Source organism: Sus scrofa, chromosome 7 (assembly GCF_000003025.6).
Source record: "Sus scrofa isolate TJ Tabasco breed Duroc chromosome 7, Sscrofa11.1, whole genome shotgun sequence".
NCBI classification, from domain to species: domain Eukaryota; kingdom Metazoa; phylum Chordata; class Mammalia; order Artiodactyla; family Suidae; genus Sus; species Sus scrofa.
Window position 1 is genome coordinate 79,832,192 of NC_010449.5, and position 8,538 is coordinate 79,840,729.

The following is an 8,538-nucleotide window of genomic DNA, read 5'->3' on the forward strand; positions in this document are numbered from 1 at the left end:
TAATGTCCTTAGTCATGGGATTCTCTATGCTCTGTTCCAAATGCAGTCAGCCACCTCAGAAGAGGGTCTTTAGAACCTGTTTTCCTGACAGAACCCCTGCACTGCTGCATTGGAGTTGGGGGAGAGGATCTGAAATATAATTTTCCCCACCTCGTCTATATATTCCACATTTCTTTTTTTTCTTTAGGCTAACATAATTCTTTCAAACATTCCTCATATAATATGATTTTGTGTCCTTACTCTCCTTGAATGAACTTCAGATTCTGTGTATTAAGTTTTAAATTCTATATTTAATGCAGCCAGCACAGAGCCATAAAAGATGCAAGGAGAAGGAAGGAAAAGAAAAGAGTAGAAGAAATGTGAGTAAAGGTTTTTGTTCTTCCTCTAAATAACCATAGTGTTCATGGCTCAGAGAATGATCACACAATCTATTTTCTGCATTACTGTTTGGAACCAGCTAGGAGGTTCTAAAATATTTCTTTTCACTATTACATTTAAAAAGTTATTTTGAAGTTAACTTATTAACTGGAGGCATCTTTATGGTTGTATTTATTAAGTTGACTCTTAAGTATAAGAGTTGATGGTGCATATCATTTTTTTCTTCTTGGAAATTAGAATAATTTTATTTTTAAAATCAAACGTCAATTCCTTTTTGCAAACCTGGTAACTCTACCCAACTCCAGGATTCTTATTGCCATTTCTGTATTATTTTCTCCAGTGGGATGGGAATATCTGTGTTATTAGCAAAAACATCCACACAATTAGAAGATATGAATGGTACCATTCTTTATAAAAAATGGCAGCTGTAATTATCAGATGCGAAGCTATTGTTGAGAGAGGCCAAGGGGCCAGTGGATAGCTACAGTTAACAGATTTGGTGGTGTTCTTTGCTTTTATTCCATGTTCTTACATTTCTTATTTGTATAGTTGATAGACTTAAAAGTATTTAAAATGTTATATAATTATAGAGATATAATTTATCTACCTAAAATTCATCTGTTATATATTCAGCAGAAATCTTGTCTCAACATTCCACAAAACGTTATACTGATCTACTACATTGGGGTGGCAATTCTAATTGGACATACTGATGAGGAAAAAGCAAGTATTTGGAATGCCTTAGATATATCTGGACAGATAGTTGGACATAAACAACTTCAGTAAAGTTTCTAGGGGTACAATTACCATCTTACTGAGCTCTGGTAGTTATTAAATACCTAAACTTGAGCCTCAAGTGATCATGTGATCTAAGCTAGCTGTCTGTTGGGCTGCAGTCTTCTCAGGAGCTTTCTGGATGTGAACTCTCTAGTCGCTGGGAGCAGGAGAGAAGAAAGAGACAGATCACTCTTGATTGGTAAGCAGCAGATTTAATAAGCAAGGAACTTACTCCAGAAGGCTTGTCGTGGGTGGCTGTGAGATGAGTAGATTTTAGCACCCACCCATCAAATCTTAAAACTTTATATAGAGACCTTAACTGGGTTTGGTCTTGTACACAGCACAGACCGCTTCTTCAATACCACATTGCTATTTCAAGGATATGTCCTTGGGGCAGTCTCTAGGAGGGAAATCAAGTAGAACACGCACTGTAAGGACAGAGGAGGGACAAAAAGCCTCCAGCTTGTCAGGCAAAATGGTGTCATGTCTTTTTGATGACTTCCTTCAACACAACCAGTTATCACTATTCAAGCCATTAATGCAGGTACAAATAGAGCATTATATCATCAAGTGGAAATTGTACACAAGAGATCAGTCATAAGCAGGTCCAGAGGCATTGCATTAGCTTATGGCTCAATTAATTCAACAATTACTACTGTCCAGTTGACTTCTCCCCCTCAATATACATCTATGGCTACATAGAGAATTCCTTATAATCAGGGGACTGAAAATTTTTAAATTTTAGGCCTGAATATACAGTTGGTTTTGCATATGTTGACAGAAGCTATAAGTGAAAGTCTGTAGTTTTACATCCCAATTTAATGAAATATTATTGTTAAATATGTTAGTTACAGTTAGTATTAAATATGTTAGTTACACAGTCATTTGGTTTTCCACTTTGGCTAGAAGCTTAGATGTATACTAATTCATGAAAAATTACTGATGGTTTGATTAGGTAGTCAGTGCTTATCACACATAGAATTGGAAGTCTGGTGGCAAAGAATTCCTGTGGAGGAATTCTGCTATTGGACCTCTCAGAATGGGCACAAATGATGTAAAATATGTGTTCACATGAATTTTCACCTTAGGGTATCCACTACAAGGAAACTTTAGAAATCAGTTCAACAGATCACATGTTCTGTACACATTAACCTCTTTTCCCAGTCAACTCCAGTGCTTGCTAACTGAACTTTTATCCAAAATGACAAAGGTTGAAATTAGGTGTTGCTGAACATTCCACTTGATCAAGAAAACATTTAATCAACAAAATAGCATAGCAATGGGCTTTTTGGAGATGGAATTTACAAGCTTAACATGTACCTGATCACCCACAAACCCCAGGTGGAATGCATGCAGAGTACTCCTTTATGGGTCCTTTGGGAGATCATTCTCTGATTTTGAAATCAAGATACAGAAATAGTACTAAATCCTTGCACTGTTATACCTAATAACCCACTCACAAATTTTTGCTTCTGATCACTACCTCTTTAAATACTTCCACCAGAGTAGATTATTTTCATTAAATTGGCTTCTGGAGTAGGATATCTTTTTGAAAGTTTCCAGTCCATTTGGGTGAAGGTTGCTTAGCATTTGGTTGTAATTTTGTTATTTTTATGAGAGAAGTTGAGCTCCGTCCTTCTATTCTACCATCTTTATCCCATCTCTCTATTTTCATTAAATTGGGAATTAAGACTGACTACTGCTCATTTAAGTTTGGCTAGAGAATGGGTAAAACTATCCTCTGTATTAGTATCTTTGAGGATGATTGTGAAAGAAACCAGTGATAATTAATGATAATTATCCTTTCTGATAAGTGTGTAAATAATAACCTTAGATAGCATAGCATTTTAGTCACTTAGAAAATGACTAAAATGTTTGAGTTGAAAACCTATAATACTTGAATTTTATTATGGCAAATTATACAAGACAATATAAACTGCATTTTTCATGCCTTTTCTACTTTCAGAATATTGGAAAACCCATGCAAATAGTACTTAACACTTATTTTTATTTTATAAGGATAGACAGAAGTAAAAAGATACTCAGTATTCTGGGTAGAAAAAAAGATGTTTAAAAAATACAGTGATGGCAATGCAGAAAATGAATGGCTATACCCATGTGGATGGAATGGGTTTACCCACGAGAATGGACTGAAGCTACAGTAAAATAGAGACAGCCAAATGGTCCATTTGTAGTACATTCAACTATCTCTGTGCAGATATGTCCTTGGTGATGTTTCTCTCATTCCCAATTTACAGTGCATGATCAAATCAGCTTGCAAATGATGCTGTTTCCAGTAAGTTTTTACATTGTTATGTTAATAATGATACTCTGGCATTTTATTCTTGGCATAATTTACTCTCACTTTCATTGTAGAAAATATTTTTTCTGCTGTATTGTGTCATATAATAAATACACAGTTTTTGAAATCAAATTGATCTTGAATCCATAAGTTAAGAACAAATGGCTTATCTTGAGGTACTTTATGTTTCTGAATCTCATTTTCTTCTTCATAATTTGGGAATAATAGCAAATATTACCCATAATATACTGGCATAGAGCAGGCATTCAAGGATGATACATTATTTTTGTTGAAATTGTTTTAATTTCTTTACTTTTAACTTGAAGTATTGTTGATTAAATGTTATTTTCATTTGTGCAGCAAAGTGATTCAGTTACATATGTGTATGGTATATATAACATAGATGATATATTGTTTATATATTATATAATGTTTTTTCAGATTATTTTCCATTATAGGTTATTACAAGATATTGAATATAATTCCCTGTACCATACAGTAAATTCTTGATGCCTATCTACTTTATGCATAGTAGTTTGTATCTGTTAGTCCCATAATCCTCATTTATCCCTTACCCTCCATTTTCCCTTTAGTAACCATAAGTTTTTTTCTTTCTATGTCTGTGAGTCTGTTTCTGTGTTGTATATACATTTATTTATCTAGATTCTACACATAAGTGATAGCACATAATATTGTGTAGAATCACTTTCTCTGACTCACTTAGTATGATTTTCTCTAGGTTCATCCATCTTGCTTGAAAATGTCAATATTTCATTCTTTTTATGACTGAGTAACTTTCCATTATATATATATCATATATTCTTAAACCAGTCATCTATTGATGGGCACTTAGGTTGTTTCCATGTCTTGACTCTTGTAAGTAGTGTTGCTATGAACATAGGTGTGCATGCATCTTCTCTAATTAGAGTTTTCATTTTTCTGGATATATGCCCAGGAGTGGGATTGCTGGATCATCTGGCAATTCTATTTTTGTTTTTAAAGAAACTCTTTACTGTTTCCCATAGTGGCTGTACCCACTTACATTCCCATCAATAGTATAGGAGCATTACCTTTTCTCCACACCCCTCTCCAGCATTTATTATTTGTAGACTTTTTGATGATAGACATTCTGACCAATGTGAAGTGATACCTCATGGTGATTTTGATTCTCATTTCTCTAATAAATAGTGATATTGAGAATTTTTATATGCCTGTTGGCCATCTATGTGTCTTTGAATAAATACCTATTTAGATCTTCTGTCTTTTTTAAATTGATTTTATTTGTTTGTTTGTTTTGATATTGAATTGCATGAGCTCTTTGTATATTTTGGATGTTAACCCCTTGTCATTCAGTTGTTTGCAAATATGTTCTCCAAGTCTGTGGGTTATCTTTTCATTTTGTTGGTATTTTCCTTTTCTGTGAAAAAGCTTTTAAGTTTAATTGGGCCTCATTTGTTTATTTTTGCTTTTATTTATTTTGCCTTGAGAGATTAATCTAACAAAATACTGCTACTGTTTATGTCTAAGAATGTTTTGCCCATGTTCCCTTCCAGGAGTTTTACAGTGTCAGGTCTTATATTTAGGTCTTTAAACAATGTTTGAGTTTACTTTTGTATGTAGCATGGGAGAGTATTCTAATTTTATTGATTTACATGTAACTGTCCCGCTTTCCTGGTACCACTTGTTGACAAAACTGTCTTTTATTCTTTGTATATTTTTTCCTCCCTTGTCATAGATAAATCAACCATAGGCATGTGGGTTCATTTCTGGGCTCTATATTCTGTTCTATTGATCTATGTAACTATTTTTGTGCCAATACCATACTGTTTTGATTACTGTAGCTTTATAGTATTCTCTGAAGTCTAGAGGGGCTATGGCCTTCAGCTTTGTTCTTTTTCCTCAGTATTACTTTGGCAACTCTTGATCTTTTGTGGTTCCATGTAGATATTAGGATTATTTGTTCTAGTTCTGTTAAAAATGTCAAAGATGTTTTACTAGGGATCACATTAAAGCTGTAGATTACTTTGGGTAGTATGGCCATTTTAACAATATTAATTCTTCCAACCCAAGAATATAGGGTCTTTCCATTCCTTTGAATCAGCTTCAGTTTCCTTTATCAGTTTTTTGCAGTTCTCAGCATATCAGTCTTTCACCTCCATGGTTATGTCTATTTTCAGATATTTTGATTTTTAGTACAATTTTAAAAGAGATTTTTTTTCAACTTTCTCTTTCTGATATTTCATTGTTAGATAAGTACATTATGTTATTATTATTTTTCTGCCACTTTTTTCTATTTTGTTCCCACATTAAGTGAAATAAAAACTAAATGTGCCATATTTTTATTTTAGGAATTTTATTGCTGATTTATATAACTGAAATTCAATCTACTTAATTTATTAATTCTAGAATAAAGTAAATTTCATTTATAATTTGAAATTCTTAGGAATTTTTAATTAATGATAAAATATTATTTTAATACACTGTGATGAATAAATGATATGGGTAGTTGAATGAAAAAATCATCCTTTATATATAAATTAAAATATATTTGTTGAATGTTTATTATGTATTAACTGCTGTAATAAGTATTGCACATTCAAGAATTTAACAGGTAAGGCATGGCCCTGGCTATTAATGAGCATACATTTCTGAACTTCTATACAAATGGTTAATAATGATTCAAAGCATAAATATTATGGTTTTTGTTTTTGTTTTGTTTTGTTTTTTACTTTTATTGAGGTATTGGAAACCAAACACAGAATAACCTCTGCTGTTATTCAAACTTTCACTTTATTCCCTAGGTACTGTTCCACTGTTATTTCATTCTCTTTATTTTCCCCCTACTACTTTTCATTGGTATTTGTATAGAGGGTTGAGTTAAATAATAATTCAGTTGCCTCTCGATAAGAGGTTAAGTGAAAGGTTTGACAGGAGGACTCAATGTTACAGAAAGAAATGGAGTTAGGAGATGATTCAAGAGAAGTTTATCAAGCATTTCAGCTTCTCAGTTAATGTAGTTAAAGGCATAGGAAGACTGATTAGACAGTCTCTTCATAGAGAACAATCATTAGTGCTGGAATGAAAGGGAAATATTTCAAGGTGTTCTACTGGTTGATTAATAAAGTTGAAATTCCTTGAATTATATTAGCCCTATTCTTGCACTTGGAAATAGCCATAACATGTAGATATAAATTGAGTGCCTAGAATTTTCACCCTATTTTATAAGGTCTATGTATTTTAAATTTGAAGGGCCTACAGTGAGGTTTCTAGGCATTAAATATTTTCCTTGGAATGCATGTAGTAGCTTTTGAATCTCTTCAGAGCATTTTTTATCTCTTTATTTCTTAGGGTATAAATGGCTGGATTTAGGAGAGGTGTAAAGACAGAGTAAAACACAGCAAGAAATTTGTCCACCCAGGTGATGCTGAGTGGCCACACGTAGATGAAGATGCAGGGCCCAAAGAAGAGCACCACCACCGTGAGGTGGCAGTGCAGGTAGAGAGTGCCCTAGATACACCAGTTTTAGAGCTTCGACGAACAGTAAAAAGAATGTACGTGTAGGATATCAGCAACACTATGAAGCAGGTCATGGTCAGAACCCCACTGTCAGCATTCATTAATATTCCCAAGTTATAGGAATCTATGCAGGCAAGCTTGATGACCAGTGGTATATCACAGAAGAAGCTGTCAATTTCCCTGGGGCCACAAAAAGGCACTTGCATAATCACAGCCATTTGACTTAGGGCATGCACAAAGCCAATGGTCCAGGAAATTGCCACAAGCCAAATGCACTTTTGCACGTTCATAATGGTCAAATAGTGGAGAGGCTTGCAGATGGCCACATAGCGGTCATAGGCCATTACCACCAATAGCACCATCTCACCACCTCCACAAAATGTACAAAGAGGACCTGGCACATGCAGCCTCCAAAGGAAATAGTCTTTTTTTCTCTGACAAAATCTGTAATCATCTTAGGAGTAGTTATCAAACAAAGCCACATATCAACAAAGGACAGATTGGCCAGTAAGAAATACATAGGGGAATGCAAATGGGTGTCAATGGTGATTAAGATCATGATGGCGATATTTCCAGATATGATCATCAGGAAAAGGGTAGAAAATATCAGTAAGAGTAAGACCTGCATAGTCCATGACTGGCAAAGTCCCAGAAGCACAAATTCTGACACTATAGACAGATTTCCTGTATCCATTTAATTCAGTGTGTTCTCTAAAAGAAGCTAGAGAGAAGGATAGATTGTCAGTTAGTAGAATGGGAAAGATATGTAATTTTAAAATTTTGGCTGAAATTCTATCATAATGAAGTTTAACTGTCGTTGAAATCTGGATCAATATCTGAAAGTGAAAAGTTAATTGTGAAGACAAATCTTGGCAAAATGCTCATGGTACTGTGCCACAAAAAGAAGTAAATGTCTACAACTGACTTTCCAAGATGGGAGTCTTGTAAATGATTGAGAGGGACTTCACAAGGAGGAAATGTGAAAGCAAAATGAAAGGCTTCAGTTCATTACTCCATGACTAGCTTCAGTCCATTATCTAGTGAAAAGAAACTTGGTCCCTACCACCAACAGTCATTATAACTTAGTAGCTAAAACTTAAGTCATCTACTTAGGAAGATGATGGTGAACAGAAATTGAAATTCAAAACAAATGATCTGGCACAAAATTACAATTTTTCTATATTATGCATAATGATTCCTTAAGCCTCAGTTGAACCTCTTCTTTAAGACATAGAGTTAGATTTTTAGCTTAATATTCTAAAATATGTGTTGGAAAAACCTTTAGGAGAGAAGCTATATAGACAGCCATACAGTGAATACAATGGCATAATTCAAATGCACAATCAGGCACATATTTATCTTTGGTTAGGATCACAATTAAATGGAATTAATTTAATAAACTAGATTAGAAAAAAAATGTCAGTGGAGATTTATGGGAGAAAGGAATTAACCAATGTGGAAGGTAATCAGGCTCAGGTTCTGACTTGATGAACTCTGAATGGAAGCTCCTTATAATGCAAGCTTATCAAAAGAAAATATTTAACTTCAATTATATTGATGGATTC

At 33.9% G+C, this 8,538-nt stretch overlaps 1 pseudogene; it reads right to left on the reverse strand.

Moving 5' to 3' along the window:
* LOC100517592 lies at positions 6,647 to 7,678 on the reverse strand (annotated as a pseudogene).